Source organism: Equus przewalskii, chromosome 4, assembly GCF_037783145.1.
Source record: "Equus przewalskii isolate Varuska chromosome 4, EquPr2, whole genome shotgun sequence".
NCBI lineage: Eukaryota > Metazoa > Chordata > Mammalia > Perissodactyla > Equidae > Equus > Equus przewalskii.
The window spans coordinates 35550885-35566645 of record NC_091834.1 but is presented as its reverse complement, the minus strand read 5'-3'; the positions used below and the strand labels follow the sequence as shown (position 1 = coordinate 35566645).

Sequence of the window (15761 nt, the reverse complement as noted above, 5' to 3'; positions counted from 1 at the left end):
CGTGGAACATGCAGATCTGTAAATTGCTGATAGGGAAAACATCATTTCATTTAGAAATCCAACTAGAAAGAACCGGCATGAACTAGATTCACAGAATAATGAGGCCTAAGTTCTGCACCAAGTGCAGGGACCAACCATTCCAAACTATTCATAAGACAAGAGTCACCTAGGTGCTTGTTAAAAATACAGATTCCCATGACCTTCCACCTAAAGATTCGAATTCAGGGAGACTGTAGTGAGACCTGGGAACCTGTATTTTTTTTTTTTTTTTTTTTTTTTGCAGGGAAGGATTTGCTCTGAGCTAACATCTGTTGCCAATCTTCCCCCTTTTTAATTTTTTTTCTCCCCAAAGCCCCAGTGTATGGTTGTATATCCTAGTTGTAAGTCCTTCTATGTGAGGCGCCACCACAGCATGGCAACTGACAAATGGGTGGTGTGGTTCTGCAACCGGGAAATGAACCCGGGCTGCCAAAGCAGTAAGAGCGCTGAACTTTAACTGCCAGAACATCAAGGCTGGCTCAGGAACCTGTATTTTAACAAGAGTTCAGGGAGATTTTATCATCAGACATATCTGGAAACATTGCTCTACAATGTCCTAGCAAAATGCAGGTTACAGAGTACGTATCAATAATGGAAAGAACAAATGAAGGGAAGAAACTGTAATGAGCATGCTGGAAAAGCAGTCTCAGCCCCTGATTTTGCTGCATGCTCAAACAGTGTGCTGGGGCTCCTGGCCTTGCACAGCTAACTCCCAGTCTTGGAAAGAATGACCTTCAGAGGCAGCTGATAAAGGTTAGGTTTTTGAATGTCACATGGAATCGTACTCCCGTTCCCCTGTTTTTTGTTGCAATGCCATAGTGATGCGCACACAAAAAGACTATGTCCTAAAGAAGGAATAAATGCTAAGTGTTATAAACAGAAGGAAACTTGTTTAGGTCTCCCTTAGGAAGAAATCTTTTTCCTGAGTGTTTCCTGCCATAATAGGTCCTACCAGGCATAAACCATCCTCCCTCTTTAACCTGTGCATACAGGCACAAAGGAGAAGTGGTGTCGAGAGCAGTATTCTGATTTACATGTAAACAATGCAGCTAATAATTTCTGTGCTATCCAACAGCAGCCTAGTTCTTCCTGTTCTGAAGCTGCATGTCGCATTAGCTTTACTCCAGTCCCCAGGGGAAACATTTGTAAACTCCATGGCAAATAGGGAGGATCTCCCTCCACACAATTTATAATACCTTGTTATAATAAAAGCCTCAAAAATATGGGAGCTGAGGACATGCACTAGAAGTTAGAGAAGGAAGGTGGAACCTGTGCCTTTATTCCACTGTGGGGACCTCTGGCAGAGCTTGGGCATGCAGAAGTTTGTGGGACTGGACTGAGAAGACCCAATCATTCCTTTTGTTCAATTTCTATGGCTGCTTCTCATCATCATGGGGCTAATTTAGGCTCATCTAATTTCTATTAAGGCGGGGATAGACAACACACAGGACAAAAAGAGCTCCAGTGAATTTGTTGAAACGTCATGCTTTATCTTTGTGACCGAAAGATTTAGTGAGTGTTGTTGGGTCAAAAGGCAACAAGGCAGAATTAACAAAGTTTGCAGGATGGTCTAGTAGTGGTTCCTAAACTTTGCTGCATATTAGAATCACTTGGGCAGTTTAAAAAATTCAAGTACCTAGGTCTTACCCCATACCAATTCAAGGTTTCTGGGGGTGTGACTCAGGTGTCACTTAAAAAGAAAATTTCTTAGGTAATTCCAACGTGCAGCCCAATTCGAGAAATAGTGATTTCTAGACTAAGCGTATACTCTATATCTTTTCTAGTTATGGTATTCCCTCTGCCTGGAATGGCCCTTCATCCCTTCTTCTGGGGAAGACCTGCTCATCTTTAAAAATTCACTAAAAATATACCTTCCATTGAAAGGATTAGTTTATTCATTTATTCAACAAATATTTATTGAAATTCTTCCTCCTCCATGGCAATCACACTCAGTGACACCACTTAGTACATTTTGCTTATTTTAATTATTTATTATTATTTTTTTCCTCCACAGACTTTGAGTTCTTTGAAGCCAGGGATTACAAACTATTCATCTTTAACTTTTGTAACACATTTCCCTTTATTTCCTCCATTTCCCCAGATTCCCAGCTGAGTGATGCTTGTCCCACAGACACTCAATGTTGAATAATGGTTTTTGGAAGGTATGGTTACTACATCCAGTGGATTCAAAATTGCTATAGTTCAACTTTTAAAATTAAAATTTTTGTTTTGGTAATGCTCAGATTTGCTTGTAATGCTCTTCTCAAAGATGCCTATTATTTTGTGAGTCTTTTGCTTGCAGTAGCATTGCGTGATGCTTTCATGGAATGATTATGTGATGACTCCAAGATCCAGTTCCCAGGCAATATTTGGCATCATGAAATTTTATATTTTACAAACTTTTTTTTACTCTTAATCATTCTCAAGTTCACCTGCCTCATTTTTAGTTGACTTGCTCCTGTACCTACATTTAAGGCCCCCTAGACTCTGGCTCCTAACTAACCTTCATCTGCCCACATCAATCTTGCAGGCTAGTCAGGCTGGTCTCCTCAATGTTCCCCAAGTGTGTCGGGGTCATTTTCCTTCCTGCCTACTATTATTCTGAATTGTTCTGGTCTTCCAAGGCTCACTTCCTCCAGAGTTTTTAGCTGACTTCTCCAGCTTTTTCATGAAATCTGGACCATAAAATTTAGCACTAGTCTTTATTCAGTTTTTTTCTATTTTTTTGTTGCCTAGTCTTTTCCCTCACAGATGACCTGTCTCCTTACCTGACTGTAGGGATTGTGTCACGTGTATCTTTCATAGGACCTGTGACACCTAACTCAAGAAAGGCCATACTCTGGGTACTTAATAAATATTTGATTCTTTAGGGATTTAATTGAATCATATCTGCCATCTGGTAAAACAAATGTGTTTAACAGACAATTTAGAAGGTTTGGAAAGATTTTCTGTGCAACGATTTTCTATAGGATGTAATCTGAGAAAAGTGCAACCCCAGATCTGGAGCCCTGTTATGGGCTGAACTGTGTCCCCTCAAAATTCCTGTGTTGAAGTCCTTACTCCTGTTCCCCCTCCCAGTACCTCTGAATGTGACTGTATTTGGTGACAGATCCTTTAAAGAGGTGATTAAGTTAAAATGAGGCCATTAGGGCAGGCCCTAATCCAATCTGACTGGTGTCTTATAAGAAGAGGAAATTTGGACACACAAAGAGATACCACACACCGAGGAAAGAACATGTGAGCACACAGCAAGAAGGTGGTCATCTGCAAGCCAAAGAGAGAGGCTGCAGAAACCAAACCTGATGGCACCTTGATCTTGAACTTCTAGCCTCAAGGACTGTGAGGAAATACACTTCTGTTGTCTCAGCTGTGCCGTCTGTGGTATTGCGTTATGGCGGTCTGTGCACACTAACACAGATCCTGTGTGCTACCTGTCCAGAGTGACTAGGAGCCTCTCAGGGATAGATTTTCCAGTCCCTCTTCTTCTGCCTCACTTGAGGCATTCTAGATCACGCCTCCCTGAGAGAGAGGATAAAACTGAGAAGCAAAGAGAGAGATTCCTCCTTCTCTCCCTTTACCTTCCCTGACAAACTCAAGTTCGGTTCTGTGCAAAGGGATCCTGACCAGAAATGTTTTTCTTTTCTTTAGCTGTGGACTCAAGTTCCTTCTCAAGTGACGAGGCTGGGTAAAGGTAAGGTCCTTAAGCCTCTGAAATTAGGTTTTTTTCCCCTTCAAAATTCTTTGCTTTCTTGTGCTTAAATATAGTGGGTTAATTTGTATTTGAGAGAATTCTTATCTGAAAGAAGGTGTTTTAGTTTGGGTTTTCTCTAAATCAGATCCTGAAACAAGGATTTGGGGGCAGGTAGTTTATTTTTGAAGTGGTCCCAGGCAGCACCTTGAGGGAGTAAGATATGAAACAAAGATGGGAGGAAGATGAGTAGAGAAAGCTTTCAGGAGTGGTTACCTTGTGGGCACCTGGGACTCAATCTTGCCAGGGACCCTCTAAGAGACTATGTAGTCTCAGCAAAGGGCAAGGAAGCTTGGGCATTTATCCACCATCCTCTGCCACTCATGGTGCAGGGTTCGTCCTGGAGGAATGAACTCCCCGCCACTTTTGGCTTATGCTGAGAGTGGGCAGAGCATGCTCCTGCAGGCAGGGGAAGTCCGCAGGCAAAGAGGCACAGATTCTTGAGGTAGGAACCCATTGGCTCGTGAAGGGAACTGTCCGTCAATGATATAGGCAACCAAACTGTATACTGCACAAGTCTGTAGTTTTCAGATTTGAGAAAGCTGAATTTATGTTCTCTAAAGTATAACTCACTCTGTTAGGTACCATAAAAACAGATCTTTAGTGCTTTGGGCTTTTTGTGGCTAATTCCTGCTTGTCCTCCAAATTCCCATTTTAGGGCCACTCTACCAGAACTTAATTTATTCTTGCAGTTCTACAGCAGCTGTTCTTGGGTTGACCCTGATCATTGTCTCCTGGTGGCCTACTAGGAGTGTACTTGAAAGCACACTCTATCTTGCCAGTCCCCCAAATCTCCCAAATAAGCCATGTCAGAAAGCAGGGATAATTTTTATCCCTTTAGCATCCCTACCTCCACTCCCACCTCAAGGTACTTATGTTCCAGTAGGGGATGTGTGTGTGTGTGTGTAGAGGGGAGGGAGTGTGTTTGAACATGGCCATGAGCCTACACAGTGGCTACCATTGAAGTTCAGCCATATCCTGAGCATGTTAAAATTACTGGTGGGCAGGGCCTGTCAGAGTCGTTTTTTAAAAGGTCTGAAGAGCATCCTGGGAGATAATTATTACAAGGGATAAGAAAGCCAGGGGTGATAGCTTGATTCAATAACAAGCCTTAAGTCATCAGAGGAGAGGGGCCATTCTGAGAATGGTGTGGTGTCTATGACTCAAATTTATCTCTAGTCCTGGCCTCCTTTTAGATCATGTCTCAGTCCTTCAGAGAGTTGAGGTGAAAGCTATAAATGAAAATAAAAAGATTGTTTTGCTAAAACTCTGTTGGACACTGGAGGTACAAGCAAGATTACCTAGGGACCCCTTTAACAGAATGTAATACGGTCAAGAGAGAGGGCTTCTTGTCCAGTTCCAACAGTGTCCATAGGGAGGACTGGAAAGGGGCAGCAAGAATTAGAAGCCACATGGTATCTGGCAAGGCTTGTTCCTTAGCACAGGTAAGGTGCCCCCAGGGATTTACAAGAGTTAATTGGGCAGTGCTTGATTGATAGATGTGTCCTGGTGAGTTGAGGAGGGAAGCCATGAAATCTGGGTTAGCTGATTAATGCAACCCCATTTGTTTCCATTGACTTACAGGGACAGAGCAAACTCCATTTACAGATGAAACATTCTGGTTGATAGGGATAAATTCTTTCATTTCTTTCTACAACCAAATTTAAGATAGTCATGTACTGCCTGGTCCATTGTAGGTGCTCAATAATTTTCATTGAATGAATGAAGTTTATGCACATATAAATATCAAGTGAGCAAGAATTGGGAAACTTATCCATGACAAATTTCTAAGCCCCTTGGAGTGAGGAAGCCACTGATATCTTATTTTCTATGTCTTACAGAAATAAATACATGTGATAAGAAAACATTTATAGATGTCTAAATGACTTTGTCACTGTGAAAACTTCAGAGAAATCAAGTTACTGCTGAATAGTACTTTAACCAATTACCCTTAGTTTAGCATCATTTGCTAGCAGTGTGTCTTTGGGCAAGTTATTTAATATCTCTGAGCCTTGGTTATTCTATAAAATTGAGATAATATTAGCTACCTAGTGATGCTCTTGAGAGTATTGGAGAAGATAATGCTCATGAAATGTTTAGTACAGTGCCTGGGACAAGGCAAGCATGCAATAATAATAGTTATCATTATGATCATATTTTAGATAATCTATGACTATGCTAAATAATATCCAACTAAGGAATTGCATCTACTATGTTCTTTGTTTTTTAGTTGGTTTTCCAAGACCACATATTTAATGTAACCTTTATAACTTAACTTTTTAAATAAAGCCTTTGGTGTGGACTCTTGTAAAAAGTTTCTGGAAGTTTGCATATATTCTCTGTGTCCAGTGGTTTTGTCTTATCCATTTTTGACTCCCTCAAAGAGTATAAACAGATTAATGAGGCCTCATTTCCTCTTATATCAACTGAATTGTCTTTTCTGATTTTAGGCATCAGCTTTTGCTTGTTTATGTTTCTTTCAGCTAAACCTGTACCTAAAACTAGGGTCTCTGTGTCCTTCTCCTAGGATCTCCTTTGTAAGCTGCTTGAAGAAGGTTTGCTGGAGCCGTGTGAAAGTGCTTACTGTCTAGAAGACAGAGCTATTTTTAGCTTGAAGGTAGAGCTGTGTTTTTCCTTCTTGGCAAGTTCCTTTTCTTTTGATGAAAGCCAAAACTTGAAGCTAGTGGTGACAGGTCAGGGTCCTAATTGCTGTGCTGTTGGAAATAAGGAGAGATATTTATTGCTAATCAAGTAAATACCAAACCAAATTTCATCAGTGAGAAAGATGAGCCCACTTAGTGGGCTGTCTTATACAACCCTTTTTTTAGTGAGCCTGGGAAATATTGTGAAGTGGTAATAATAAAAACAGCATATGGTCTTTGCAAGAACTTTGTCATACATAAGCAATGTGCTGTGGGTGTGGTAATGAACATCAGGTGTATTTGGTGCAAGACTTCAAACTTGAGGAAGAAGAATTTTGCTTTTTTGCACACACTGGAATGTGTTTTTGCATTTCTAGTATTTTAAAAAAATAAAAACTACATGATTTTTTTATTCCTTATTTGGAAGCTATACTGGTCAGCATAAGAAAATAACTTAAGATCTTCAAAGGCATGCTGTAGAGGTTTGGAAAGCATTTGGTTTGGCTTGAAGCGAGTTTGGCTAGTGAAGTGATGGCACGCAAGAAAGAAGAACAGGTGAAAAAATGTGGAGTTACTTTTATCTTTCAAAAGATTTTCTTGATGAATTGAAACAGCCATGAAAATAAGCACTGGCCTTCTTGCCCAATGGCCTAAAAGTACTTAGAGTGGGCCAAATCAGAATCAGGCAGGGGCCTAATGAAAATCAGGCAACAAGCCTAGGCCTAATTAAATATGTGCTCCCTCCTCCCACTTTTTTATTCCCTTTGGCTCGAGTTTTAGCAAAATAATCTGGTTTTGTGGTAGAGAGATATTTCTCTTCTTCGACTCAGATAGAGCTGGTAATTATTAGCAAAGGCAAACAGTGGCATTAGTTACTCAGCAGAACCTATGAAAATGTTTTTTGGCTAAATAGATTTTCTTGCTGGCCTATTTCGTTTTAGAACTGCTTATAAAAATTAACTAGTATATTTCTGTACTAAAGTAAATAATATCTCTTGAAGTGATTGAATGCAAGTAAGAGACAAAATTTTTCATTTCGTTTGGGAAAAATATTACATTTGCTTCTAGTGTTCTAGGACAACTTTTAAAGATGCTGGTTGAGCTTCAGCAGTTTCTCAAACTTGTTTAAAGGAGTCTTTGGGATCTATGAGTCATGAATAATTTTCTGATTAGGATCACAAGACAGATGTCTCCATAGACTTCTGCAGAACTTTAAAACATCTTTGAACAATGTGAAATTGACATAAGAGTAGATCATTTTCTCCAATGTCCTAGTTTTATAGAGTGGGTACACAGAGGACCCAGGACTGGATCACAGACACCCAGACTCTCAATCGGAGACTTCTTCCTTGCCAGTACCTCCCATGAAGAAGTTGCTGCTTAGTTTAGCGTTTGAATAGGAATAAAACTTGTACGTGACTCAGGGAGATAACATCCTTAATTTATTACAGCATGTTTATGAAATCCTAGGAGATGCCTGAATTATAATAATTGGTGAGTCTGTTTTGCGTCTTTCTCCAAAGCCTTTGTTTAGGGAGCAACTTTTGAAGTCGATGATGATGCCAGATTTGGAAGAATTTTGGAGGCCTGTGTTTGGGGAGCAGCGCAGATGAGAATCAGATTGGATCTGCAGACGGTGGGACGTTACAAATATGTATTGAGCACACGTTATATAGAAGGACGACGAGACAGTGGAATCCTGTGACAAATCACTCCTTTTAAAGAGAAATATAAATACAGTAAGTACTCAGCCACCGTCAAAGGCTAGTTACAAACAACAGCAACAAACCATACAGCTTCAAAAGAAGGCTGGTACCCTATTTTCCTTTGGAAATGCTTAATGAAAAGCTGCATGAAAAATTTTTGTGGATTTGAAGATTTTGGAATAAGCAAGAGGCAGAAACAGAAGTCCACGTGTTCTTGCTTTACTGGCTTTAATTGTTTTGGTTTCAAGCTTAACAGCAAAATGTTCTTGCCAAGTGACTATGCATGTGCATGGGGTCTTTCCTGCTTCGCTTCACTCAGGCGTCCGTTGGAAGAAAGTCCCTGGTTTGTATCAGTCAGACATCATTTTAATGTAAGAGAAAACACGTCCCTTGGAACCATTAAGGGATTGCAACTTATCATTAGAGTGAATAATAGGCTGCAATGTCTGTTTAGAATAGGATTTGAGAAATTAATTACTGGGGTAGGTCACAAAATGCTTCACTGTTTTCTAATGATCATAAACTGCAATTTCACAATCAGATGGTGAAAAATTTGTCAGGGCAATATATTTATCATTTATCACTTTAGAAAGAGGTCAGCAAACTTTCTCTGTAAAGAGCCAGACAGTAGATAGTTTAGGATTTGTGCCTTTGTAGCGTGAAAGCAGCCATAGACAATAAGTAAATGAATGAGCATACCTATATGCCAAGAAAACTTTAAGTATTATATTTCATATAATTTTAACGTGTCTTAATACCTTATTCTTCCTTTGATTTTTTTTTCAACCATTTAAAAATGCAAAAGCCATTTTTAGCCCTGGGTTGTACTAAACCGGGCAGAGAATCAAATTTAGCCTAAAGGCTGTAGTTTGCTGACTCGCTTTAGAAGAAAAGACCCTTTTATTATTTACACTGAGATGTCTGAGTATTATTTTAAAAAGCAATGCATTTTTTTTCAACTCACAATTTTTATATGTTTCTGGTCCAATGATTATTGTTTTTGAAATGCATTGAAAGGTCAGTTTGAGGACTACAGTATGAGGGCTAGCTCAGTGGCACAAGGTTTGACAAATTAAACTCTGACTGTGTTCCTCTCATTATGTTCCAATTCTGTTCATCAGTAAAAGGAACTTCTGTCGTTGCCTCACTTGTTGCAATGAATAAATCTGTATATTTTTACAAAAGAACAACTGTGTGGATTCTTTTGCTGCCGGATGACTTGAGTGTTGGGCTCCTCTTTATAAAAGTTTCCATGACAGTCTGGCCTGAGAGAATGACAGGTTTGCCCTCATGGAGAATTTCTCATTAAGGAAGCTTTTCTTTCACCAGGAAGCTTTATGGGGCCTTAATAATGGCTCAAACAGAAACCACCAAATAGAACCCTTTCATAAACCATACCTTATACCCACCCTGGCCTGAAAGAGAACTTGTTTCCTCCTGTGCGTGGTGATAGGGTGATGTTCAGAAGCTGAGAGGTTAGAGAGGACCACCATGCTACCCTGGGGCTGTTGCTTCCTAGTGGTAACCAAGAGACACAGACACAAGCATGTACTTTTAAATATGAGCTAAGCCAGGAGTTACAGTCCTCTAGCTTTCTTTCTTTTATTTTATTTTTTGGAGGAAAATTAGCCCTGAGCTAACATCTGCTGCCAGTCCTCTTTTTGCTGAGGAAGATTGGCCCTGAGCTAACATCCGTGCCCATCTTCCTGTATTTTATATGTGGGATGCCTGCCACAGCATGGCTTGATGAGCGGTGCTAGGTCTGTGCCTGGGATCGGAACTGGTCAATGCCAGGCTGCCAAAGTGGAGCCCACGAACTTAACTGCTATGCCACCAGACCGGCCCCCTGGCTTTCTCTTTTGAAAGGCAGTATGTGGAATGGTGAGGCGAGTGAGCTCTGAGCTCTACTATCTGAGTCTTTAACCTGGTTTTGCCATTTGCTAGCTGTGTGACTTTTACCTCTCTGTGCCTCAGTTCCCTCCTCTGAAAAAGGGGCATGAAAAACATGTCTATCTCATAGAGTTCTTGTGGGGATTAGGTAGATTAATATATGTAACGCATTTTCAAACAGCACCTGGCATGTGGTAGTGAATAATAGATGATAGCTGTTGTGATGATTTTCTTTCTTTTTAGCCTTGAAAGCAATGCAACATTTGCAAACTCTTATTTAAAGGGAGATTCCTTCCCTCAGGCATAATCACTATGACAATATCCTTTAATCTCTACTTTTTTCTTTCTCATGCGTTATCACTCCTACGTTCTACTGATCTATACCTTCCAAACACCTCAGCCACCCTCTCCTAATACCTGTTTTGGATCTGGTCCTTTATTTTCTTCCCACCCACTGTGCTTGTTATAAACTCAGTGATCTCCTGGACCTAAACAGTGAAACACATGGCTCATATATAAGAGGGAAGTTTAGTTCATCAGGTGTAACCTAATATATTACCGTGTAGTTGTAGGACAGCCCAGTCTGGATTTGATTGGAAATCTATAGGTTTTGAGGCAGGTTTGTAGTAAGCTGCTCACCACGTGCCTAGAGCTGAGGAGTTGAAGAGATAGCGCCCAATGGAGGGAAACTGGGAATGTTCTGAACATGGGCTTCATTCTTTGATGGGGTCCTCCAGTGGCCTAGTAGAATGTTCTGTGTTTAAGGACCTTCACTAAATACTTTGTGCTTGGCTATAATATTGGGTTTGCTTTCCTTTTCCTGACAATTCTTTTCTGGGCTGGAGAAAGAAGAAGGCTTAAACGTTGCTGTGCACTATTTTCAATCCAGCTTGAGCTTTGCTATCTTTGCTCTTGGCCCTGTTTTGCCTGTGCTCTGGAGCAGGGTGGGTGCAGACAGTTGTTGAGGGAAGCTTTTATTTTGGTTAATTATTATCCTAGATTGTCTATTCCTGTTTTCTTGGAGTAAAAATGAGATGCTATTTTTTTGGACGACTCAATATACAGATAGTAGATTTATTTTTTTCCTAGAGAGCATGCATTTATAAGTTATGGACAAAGCAATTCTGAAACATTTTAATAGGCTTGCATAAGGAAAAACTACATTGCATAAGGGTTACATAAGGTCTTTGGGTTTTGCTCTTTTGACAACTCTAGAAAAGCAGTTCTCAGCCTTATGAGAAACAATGTCTGCATTAAAATATCTGCACATCCCTTTAAAAAACCAATACAGGCCTAGTTTTTTCCTCATATTTCTTTACTCCCTAGGTATCTCATCCATATGAGATACTCTTCCTGACTTCAAACAGCACTTTCTATATGCAAGAAATACCCAGAGAGTCAAGGAGAATGAGACTATGCCCCATCCATATTTTTATTTGATTGAAACAATTTATCGGATCAACATTCGCTGTTGTGTTAATCGCTTATGCTCTAGGCTCATGTAGAGTTTACATTCATCTGTTGATGCATCTTTCTCCAGCATGCTTGGTTTCTACTCTTTGAAAAGGGCAAAACCAAATGACATATTTGGGTGAAAAGGCAAGCAATTCCTGTTTCTGTCGTTCATTTCAAAGGCAAAATATTCTCTAGTATTTTTACTGTAGATTTTCTGGAGGACAACCAGTGGTGTTCATGATGATTCTGTGTTTATTTTTCTAAGGAAAAGAGAAAGACGAAAACTAGCGTTCTTGGTGCTTACTACATGCCAGGCATTGTACACACATGATTTCATTTAATGCTTGCATTAACCCTTCAGCAGAGGTATTATTATTCTTTTACTAGAGATGAGAAAACTGAGGTTTGGAGAGTAAGTCACTTACCTGAAGCCACAAAGCTGGTAGGTTGTAGAAAGCTAGGATTCATAACTAGGTATATCTCTTTTCCCTAACTCCAAGTGCCTCCCTTCAAGCAGAGATGGTCTTTGTTGACCACCTGGCAGAAAATGCTCACTTGGAATATTGAAAAGTATCCTCCAAACAGATTTAACTTTAAAAAACTGTTATAGAATTAGGTGGAAAAAATATGTTGCTTTTCCAGATTTTAAAAGGTAAAAGTTTGAAGCTTAAATTACTGAAAAGTGGGCACAATTACATGGTTAAAATGAACTGGATATATAGGTCTATACTCAGAAGATTAAACATTTAGAATTATTATTCCACGTAACTAATCAAATCCACAATTTTTGTCAGAGTAAGATATTAGTTTAATAAGAATAATATAGACCAAGAAAATGAACAGCTGCTTGTTTGGTTCTAAATATAACAGTAATGATCATATTTTAAAATATTTTTTAATTATAAAAGAATTGCCAACAAAGGAATAAGAACTCAGAGGTTCTTGCAAATGCTTAAAAGCAGCCACATGTTCTTGCTACAAAGCAGAGACAAAACAGTCTTCATTTTTGTGCCAGAATTTCCTTTTGGCTCAGATGACCAGATCTACAAAAGAGAGAATGGGGAGATTTTGCTATTCGAAAAAGGTTTCCTGATATACTTGGGGGAAAAGTTGTAAAAGACATATGAATTCTTCTAAAATAGGTTATCTGTGGGTTATCTATCTTATTACTGTACAAAATGCATTCACTTTTGTCAGTCACGGTTTCTATTTTTGTCTACAAATGGTAACAACTTCTCTGTCTAGGTTTTGAGAAGGTCAAATGATATGTAAAAGTACTTTGGAATGGTTAAAGTGTTATTTGTATGGAATAGTAAATGCATGCAGACAGTATTTTTCAGAATTATCTAATATATTTTCCCCTTGTTGTAATACAGTTTCCTCCTCTATCACCTTCCCTCCGTTATTGTCCCAGGGAAGAACAGGGAGAATGTCACATAGATGCTGGGGAGGATCAGAAAGGGAGACAAGTCTCGTCAGTCAAAAGGGAGAAGTTGAAAACACTTCAAATTCTTGGAGGCACAGGGAGAAGAAACAGAAAGGAAGGAAAGGGGAGAAGGAGGGAGGGAGAAGGGCAAGAACTCAGCTCCTGTGTACTGGCTCCATGCATGAAAACTCCCATAGGGTGGGTAGAAACATCCAGAAAGATTTTAGGAGAACTCAGAATTCCCTTCTCTCCTGAGAGGAGAATGAAAGCCTTTTAGAGAAGTTCTGAGATCAGCGTAGCCCTCCATGATGGGGAAACAGTAGAGCAGGATTGTGAGAGAAGAGCCTACATAGATGGTCCTGAGGTAGTATTTCTGGTTGCCCAAGGCCTGTGCAAGGCATGCACAGGATCCAGAAGTCCTCAACCAAAGAGAGAAGATTCAAACATTTGAGAGAAGTAGTGGACTAGATTGGTCCAAAACACTCTACCACCCATTAGACAGACGAACATCAGAACGTCCAATAATACCAACTATTGGTGAGGGAGTTGGGAAACCCTCTTGTACTGTTAGTGGAAGTGTAACCTGGTACAGCTATCTTGGGGAGTTCTCTAGCAGTGCTTAGAGAAATCTGGTCATATACATATACTAAAGATTCCCACTCCAGGGTGTATATTCTAGAGCCACTCTCACATAGGCCTATAAGGGAACGTGTTTGAACATGTTTATTGATGCTCTATTTGGGAAGACAGAAAGTTGGAGGCAATTGAGGTGTCCACTGCTAGGGGAACAAATTAGTCAATTGCAGAATATACATATGTGGTGGAATTCTATGTACCACTCAAAATTAATTATCTAGATGTGCATAAAGCAACATGAATAGATCTTAAAAACATATGTTGAATGAAAAAACAAAAAAGTTTCATAGCACAATTACATGTATATAAGTTAAACACATACAAGAACACAAACAGCATTACGTATTTCTCAAAGATACAAACATACCTAAATACATTTATGTTTTATAAACATTAGTGTGGATACCTTTAGCAGAGAGGAGAATGGAAGTTAGGATGAGAGGTTAAGAGAAAAACAATAAAATTAGTAAAACATGATATAGGCCTTATGAGTTTGGATGACGGTGTACCCTGAGCTAAGAGATATGATTAACTCAACTCAGAACCTTAGGTTAAAAAGAAAAAAGCTGAAGTTTTCATATCTGAATCATGATGAAAAAATATGGTGTTATATTGTGACATTTATATTCAGGAGAGGTGGTCCTGCAGGGAGTGACCAGCCTCTATGAGTAAGCTACTGATCCGTATCACATAAACAGATGATTTCAGGACCAGGAGAAGGAATTTAGTAAATTGCTTGTTATTTAGTTCTCCGATGCCCTGGAAGATGAAACATTTACCCCCTGAGACTAATTTTTCACTGACTGATCAAACTCAATGTACTGTTTATGTTCTCTGTAACAGGAATTTTAAAGTACATAAATTTTTAAGCAATAGTCTGATATCCAAAAAGATACATTACTTTCATCTGAAGTAATTTGAAGTTCAACTGGGTGAAATACTGCTACCATTTAAGCTCCTTATTTATTAAATATGGATCCAGTTAATCAGATTTATAGTATGAAGTTGGAACTCTCTCTGATGGCTGGAGAAGGAAGTCTAATGTTCTTAAAATATTATCCTCTGTGGTCTTCATTATTCACTAGCTGCGTGTTGGCTATCACTTTACCTTCCTAGATCTCGGCTTCCTCATCTGTGAAGTGATTGGACCAGTTCATTACTCCCTGCATATGCAATGATTTCACAATGACAAAACTGAAAAAGGCGATTGAAATTCTACTGAACAGAAAGACCTCCCTGCCGTATCACCGACAGTCTGTCAGGGGTTGCCTCAGGGCCAGAAGTTGAGAAGCACTAACTCCAAAGGTAGGGGTGAGTCAAAGTCCATTTCCACACTATTGCCTTTGAATTACTCAGTGCTTTTCAGAATCAGGCATTTTTAAAATGTCAGTGGATTATTCTTTTTTTTGTGTGTGTGTGCTGAGGAAGATTCACCCTGAGCTAACATCTGCTGCCAATCTTCCTCTTTTTGTATGTGAACCACTGCCACAGCATGGCCACTGACTGACAAATTGGTGTAGGTCTGCACCCTGGCCTGGGCCACTAAAGTGGAGTGCACCAAACTTAACCACTAGGCAACTGGGGCTGGCCTCCAGTGAATTATTCTTTGAATTATTCTTAGAAGTAGAATTGGAGCAATAGATTTATATGCAGGTGCCTCATTTATATCCCATTATCAGAGTCCATGATTCTGGATGGTGTTAGAAGTAAAATTATTACTATAAGTTTCTTTGGATTCTTCTAGTATAAAAATATCTTGGATGGTGTGCAAGATGGTCCTGTAATATAATAATAATAATACCTAATATTTTGTAACCCTTGCACAGACACTGTGCTTACGTGCTTTCCACTTAGCACAACTAACTCAATTCATTTTCACAACAACCATGTGAGAGAAGTACTATTATTATCCACTTTTATGGAGCAGGAAAATGAGGCACTGAGACGTTAAGTAGGTTGCTTACAGTTTCATAGCCAGAAAGAGGGAGAGATGGGATTTGAACCCAGGCTGTTTAGCTTAAGAGTTCATACTTTTAACCACTAGGCTTACTGTCTCTCTAACATGCAGTGAAGTTCCAGTTCACATCAAACTTTTGATATTATACTAGGGATTTTTCTGGACTGTATGTTTTGAATAACGTTCCCATGACTCCAGCAGTGGTCAATTCTTGAGGAAAATAATCAGAAAAAAATCCATTGGATTGGCTTCTTTACTCTGA

At 39.5% G+C, this 15761-nt stretch overlaps 1 protein-coding gene across 5 annotated transcripts in view; it reads left to right on the top strand.

Moving 5' to 3' along the window:
- MTERF1 (mitochondrial transcription termination factor 1) overlaps positions 1–15761 on the top strand; it is a 152367-nt gene that overhangs the window by 133906 nt on the left and 2700 nt on the right. For 3 of the 5 annotated variants that reach the window (XR_011539492.1, XR_011539493.1, XR_011539494.1), the window contains 3 exons: positions 3688–3730; positions 6315–6404; positions 7953–9322. The gene's annotated coding sequence lies outside the window, so the exon portion shown is untranslated. Of the gene's footprint in view, positions 1–3687; positions 3731–6314; positions 6405–7952; positions 9323–14658; positions 14848–15761 lie in introns of those variants that run through there. The other 2 variants (XR_011539491.1, XR_011539495.1) reach the window with 1 other exon arrangement.